A 6,972-nucleotide genomic window follows, 5' to 3' on the forward strand; every position below is an offset into this window, starting at 1 on the left:
AATGACTGTTGCAAGCAGGAGGATCGCACTACTTATATGTAGACCGCTTATATTGTGTAATGACTGTTGCAAGCAGGAGGATCGCACTACTTATATGTAGACCGCTTATATTGTGTAATGACTGTAGCAAGTAGGAGGATCGCACTACTTATATGTAAAATGCTTATATTGTGAAATGACTCTGTTGCAAGCAGGAGGATCGCACTACTTATATGTAAACCGCTTATATTGTGTAATGACTCTGTTGCAAGTAGGAGGATCGCACTACTTATATGTAAATCGCTTATATTGTGAAATGACTGTTGCAAGTAGGAGGATCGCACTACTTATATGTAAATCGCTTATATTGTGTAATGACTGTTGCAAGCAGGGGGATCGCACAACTTATATGTAAACCGCTTATATTGTGAAATGACTCTGTTGCAATCAGGAGGATCGCACTACTTACATGTAAATCGCTTATAGTGTGTAATGACTGTTGCAAGCAGGAGGATCGCACTACTTATATGTAAATCGCTTATATTGTGTAATGACTGTTGCAAGTAGGAGGATTGCACTACTTATATGTAAACCGCATATATTGTGAAATGACTGTTGCAAGTAGGAGGATCGCACTACTTATATGTAAATCGCTTCTATTATGTAATGACTGTTGCAAGCAGGAGGATCGCACTACTTATATGTAAATCGCTTATATTGTGAAATGACTGTTGCAAGTAGGAGGATCGCTCTACTTATATGTAAATCGCTTAATTGTGTAATGACTGTTGCAAGCAGGTGGATCGCACTACTTATATGTAAATCGCTTAAATTGTGTAATGACTCTTTTGCAAGCAAAAGGACCGCACTACTTATATGTAAACCGCTTATATTGTGTAATGACTCTTTTGCATGCAGGAGGATCGCACTACTTAAATGTAAATCGCTTATATTGTGTAATGACTCTGTTGCAAGCAGGAGGATCGCACTACTTATATGTAAAACGCTTATATTGTGAAATGACTGTTGCAAGTAGGAGGATCGCACTACTTATATGTAAATCGCTTATATTGTGAAATGACTGTTGCAAGTAGGAGGATCGCTCTACTTATATGTAAATCGCTTATATTGTGTAATGACTATGTTGCAAGTAGGAGGATCGCACTACTTATATGTAAATCGCTTAAATTGTGTAATGACTCTTTTGCAAGCAAAAGGACCGCACTACTTATATGTAAACCGCTTATATTGTGTAATGACTCTTTTGCATGCAGGAGGATCGCACTACTTAAATGTAAATCGCTTATATTGTGTAATGACTCTGTTGCAAGCAGGAGGATCGCACTACTTATATGTAAACCGCTTATATTGTGAAATGACTGTTGCATGCAGGAGGAACGCACTACTTATATGTTAACCGCTTATGTTGTGTAATGACTCTGTTGCAAGCAGGAGGATCGCACTACTTATATGTAAACGGCTTATATTGTGTAATGACTCTTTTGCAAGCAGGAGGACCGCACTACTTATATGTAAACCGCTTATATTGTGTAATGACTCTTTTGCATGCAGGAGGATCGCACTACTTAAATGTAAATCGCTTATATTGTGTAATGACTCTGTTGCAAGCAGGAGGATCGCACTACTTATATGTAAACGGCTTATATTGTGAAATGACTGTTGCATGCAGGAGGATCGCACTACTTATATGTAAACCGCTTATATTGTGTAATGACTCTTTTGCATGCAGGAGGATCGCACTACTTAAATGTAAACCGCTTATATTGTGTAATGACTCTTTTGCATGCAGGAGGATCGCACTACTTATATGTAAATCGCTTATATTGTGTAATGACTCTATTGCATGCAGGAGGATCGCACTACTTATATGTAAACGGCTTATATTGTGAAATGACTCTGTTGCATGCAGGAGGATCGCACTACTAATATGTAAACCGCTTATATTGTGTAATGACTGTTGCATGCAGGAGGAACGCACTACTTATATGTAAACCGCTTATATTGTGTAATGACTCTGTTGTAAGCAGGAGGACCACAGTACTTATATGTAAACGGCTTATATTGTGTAATGACTCTTTTGCATGCAGGAGGATCGCACTACTTATATGTAAACCGCTTATATTGTGTAATGACTCTTTTGCAAGCAGGAGGACCGCACTACTTATATGTAAACCGCTTATATTGTGTAATGACTCTTTTGCATGCAGGAGGATCGCACTACTTAAATGTAAATCGCTTATATTGTGTAATGACTCTGTTGCAAGCAGGAGGATCGCACTACTTATATGTAAATCGATTATATTTTTAAATGACTGTTGCAAGCAGGTGGATCGCACTACTTATATGTAAACGGCTTTTATTGTGTTATGACTGTTGAAAGCAGGAGGACCAAACTACTTATATGTAGACCGCTTATATTATTTTATAAATGTGGCAAGGAGGAGGATCGCACTACTTATATGTAAATCGCTTATATGATGTAATGACTGTTGCAAAAAGGAGGCCCGTACTGCTAGTATGTATATAAACAAACATGATGACTATATGTCTTATAATTAAAACGCGTAAATTGTGTAATGACTGATGCAAGCAGGAGGATCGAACTACTTATATGTAAATCGCTTATATTATGTAATGACTGTTGCAAAAAGGAGGCCTGTACTGCTAGTATGTATATAAACAAACATGATGACTATATTGCTTATAAGTAAAACGCGTAAATTGTGTAATGACTGATGCAAAGCAGCATGACTTAAATGCTTACAAGTTAAACGCATGTATTTTGTAATGCATGTGACTACATATGTCAATAGTTAAGTTTGTGTAATGACTGTAGCAAAACAGGAGGACCAAATTGTTTATATGACAAACGTTTGTAGATTGGGATTCTAATGTGGCAAAACAATTAGGACCGGTTACCTAAGAAAACGTGTTAATTGTGTATAAACGGGAACTTGGAAGTTTACTTTATATGATCTTCAGGATGCATAATATAATATCCAAACTCATTATCAAAATCATTATTTGGTAAAAAATAAAAGATTTTTTTTATTGCATTTCACTAATTCAATAAAGTTTCTCGAATTTTCTAAAAACTCCTGTAACGTCACGCTCCGGTATTCACTGTTACCCTTAAAATGTCGAAATAATAGTTAGCATATTTCCCATTATTTGCGTTAATACATATCTTTTATTTAATAATTGCTGTACAATATGCTTGTTTCTACTTTTTACAAGTATGCACATTGTAATAAAAGGATATAAAAATTGTGGAGTTTGAAAGTTGTTCAACTGGCATTGATAAGATTAAAATGATGACAATAATATACAATTTGCCAATACGTCATTGTTAGTTCCCTCTCTTCTTTTCGTACTGGTATTCATTGAGTGTGACAAAATGACGAAATCTAAAATCCCTTATGTTATGACAGCATTGTATTTGGCTTGCTAAAAAGTAGCAAACACATATTAAGAGTTGAAGGGTCTGATTAAGTGTATTCATCTTTGATTTAAACATATTTTATTCAACATATACAAACAAACTACACAGAATATACACACACACACAAGTTGTCTATAATATTGAAATGGATTGGAACGAAAGCAAAGCTTATAGAGTTCTTCATATTCATCTTTTATGTTTAATTTCCTTAGTTTTGTACTTCAACTTGCTACACTGACATTATGTGAAAGTTGATAAGGAAGTAAACAACATTAAACGTGCATATAGCCAACTGGTGCGATTTTACTGAAAACTGAGTTTGACATTCATGCTTTTGTATGTAAATGTATTTTGATTTTGTAGGATTACCTTTAGGAATATGACTGATGATTATCAAATGATACACTTCTAGTTTTGCACTTGCGCTAGAATGTATGCCTTTCCATCAATGGATGACGAAATAATATGGCGACATTAATTCTATTTTATGTAAATATTACATCACATTTTCATTGCATTAGTGAAACGGGCAACCATTATAAAACAATGCATTAGTGTATTGCTTATTCAGCTAAAGGCATTAAGAACTGGTAAACGTTCCAGCTATGGTGTCTTCAGGCGGACAATCTACCGTGTTGTCCCCAGAAGTCCCAGTATGATGGGAAGGCGAACCTCTGCCTTTGACGTACGAGATGATATCGTTTAATTTTGATGGAATACGAGACATAAGTCTAACAGCAATTGGTTCCAGCTAATCTCCAATGATCTTGTAGATCTGACACTCTTAATTGTTGTACATGTATTTTTTTCTCTGTACAAATCATTAATTGACCTTGAAGCATTGAAATTCCGACAACCATTGGGAAGAGTTGAAGCGTAGATTATATTTACATACAATTTTAGCAGTATTGCTTCAATTTCTACCGATTCCGTTTTCATGGCTAATTTTAAAACATATAATAGACGCACACATTGAATTATTCCAGATACTTTTGATCAGCTATACCAGAAAACAGAACTTTGAACATCAAGATTCACGTTTAGCAAATTAGACGAATATTATTATGTATGCTTATTTGAAGAAAACATAAAATAAAATACATTTAGTCATCGTGCAATGTCATCTATTTCAGATCTTTTTTCTTGAATAAGTCGCCCAAAATGCTCCCGAAAGTGATTTACATTATCACAATGTAACCTTGTACATTAGTCGAAAAAATATATTTGATGCAATGCAATGATTGCTGTTGTTCTAAGAAGAATCTTTAAAACTTCTATTTACTATCGCTTGCGTGCAAAATAAATCAAAAGCTAACATCAAACGTTTAGATCAGTTATATGAGTGCATCCGGGTCAATATTGGAATAGAAGAGGTTTCCGCTACTTCGAACTTGTTTGTTGATACACAGGTAATACAGTTTCGAATGGCAAACTAAATAGTGCGCATATATTGATACATTTTTTCTCTGTGTCTGTGCACGACATTAAAATAAAATCAGAAAATACGCACATCAGCGGCATTGTCAATACACTGCATTTGCGGTGCTATATTAATGCTAACATTATAAAGTAAGTTGTATTGTGTGCAAAAAGGAATAAAAATATCGGTGTCAGATGTGGTACGAATTCAGGCAATAGGTATTAGTAAAAATGTTAGAACTCACTAAGATCGTGAGTAAAACAATAAATGTGAAATAAACCTTTCACCACACCGTAAATATCAACAACAGCACACACGATGAAATGGGCTTGTTGTGGGCATCGTAAACCAACGAAGCAGATCTAAATTCTGGCAAAGTGACGTATCCGATGATGGAAATCTTGAGGATCGGGATGGCTATCATATATGGCATGAGTTCTGACGGCGTCTACGCCATCCATTCAAAACCGCACAACACAACCGTTTCCGTCAAAAAGGCGATGACGAAACTGAAATGCTTGATTGAACTGAAACGAAACTAATTTTAACCATTGTTAGACTATTTCTATATGATTAGCTTGCATATTACCGATATGTAACATTCTGTTATTTGTCTTCCTCTGCATTGTGCACCAGATATATATTATTCAAAACCATTTTAATCTATAAATCCTCATCGTACAAGGGCGGGCAGTTGGATAAAAAACATAAACGCTATCGTAGCGAAATAAAAGCTTCGAGTCTCAAACCTCGCCGTTAATCTTATTATATACGACAAGCAAGAAAACCCCGTCAATTCCCGCCAATATCCCTCCGCCAATCGATTGTAACCATCGTCTCGCAGTTTATGCATAAATACTTTCTTTAATGATCATGTGTTTATTTGAGTAATCGAAAATGAAATGTTAGACCATGCTCACTCTAATCCAAAAAATTGCCATTCGCTATTTTATTTCTCATATACATATTGTTTATTACCACACGTACTTTTACACATCCTAAAACACGATTCCCACGAGACAAAATGGATCACTTTTGATAAACAGCCAAATTTGAAATTGTTTTAATAGACAATTGTTAGCTTCTCAGGCACATATTGTGGGGGACAAAGTGCCTTACTTATTTCATTGTCTTAAAATAATATGATAATATACTTTGAATAAACGTGTTTTGGTTTAATACATTTTAAACAAAACTGTTAATATTTTTTCACACTGGAACAAGAGTTAAAATCGGATGAAAATAAGCGAATACAGCAGTACCGGAGTTACTAAACATTATGTTAGTTGTCAAACGTCATGTTCAAAGTCAGCATTTTTTAAAACTTTGTTCGCACAGCTCATTGTTAGTCAGTTGGTCAAGGTTGTGGTAACCTTTATTCGACGGGTTTCGCTTATATACAATGTTCTTAAATCTATGGTCCTCAAACCTGGAATATTGATCACAAACAATAGATGACCGCCATAAATTTTAGATCAGTTCGTCAAAAGTCAAGATGGAAGTTACCCCTTTGATATTTAAATTGGTAATGATAAGTTTTAAAAAGGCGGTCAGCACATTCAATTTTATAGACTTCTTGCTGTTTTATGGGTTAGAAGGTAATATTTCAAGATTACTGGCACAGTCAATACTTTGCTGACATTTATGCATTCATGTCCATGTTTCTCACATTACTTCAGTGATTAATGAGTAGATAATGTACAATATGAATGCAAACATCCATTTCAGAGGCGGAATTATTAACCATAACCTCTCTATTAAGCCGTGTAACGAAAGGCTTGTCAACGCAATTTGCTTGCTCCTACAATGGCATTTGCAATTGCATTTTAAACTACTATTGTATCTGGTATCAAAACAGGCGAAAAAATAACAAATAATTAACAAATGTTAACGCAAACATTCATTTTAGATGCAGAATTGTTAACCATAAACTCTCTATCAAGCCGTGTAACAAAAGGCTTGTCAACGCAATTTGCTTGCTCCTACAATGGCAATGATAACGACATTGTAAACTACTATTGTACCATTAAGCTGTCACCTTGCAAGTCATTTGGAAGACTAGCACTTGCCGCAGACGTTTGATTTTATTTGTGGTACGTTAACCTGCAGA

This window comes from Mya arenaria, chromosome 5 (assembly GCF_026914265.1).
Source record: "Mya arenaria isolate MELC-2E11 chromosome 5, ASM2691426v1".
Classification (NCBI taxonomy): Eukaryota; Metazoa; Mollusca; class Bivalvia; order Myida; family Myidae; genus Mya; species Mya arenaria.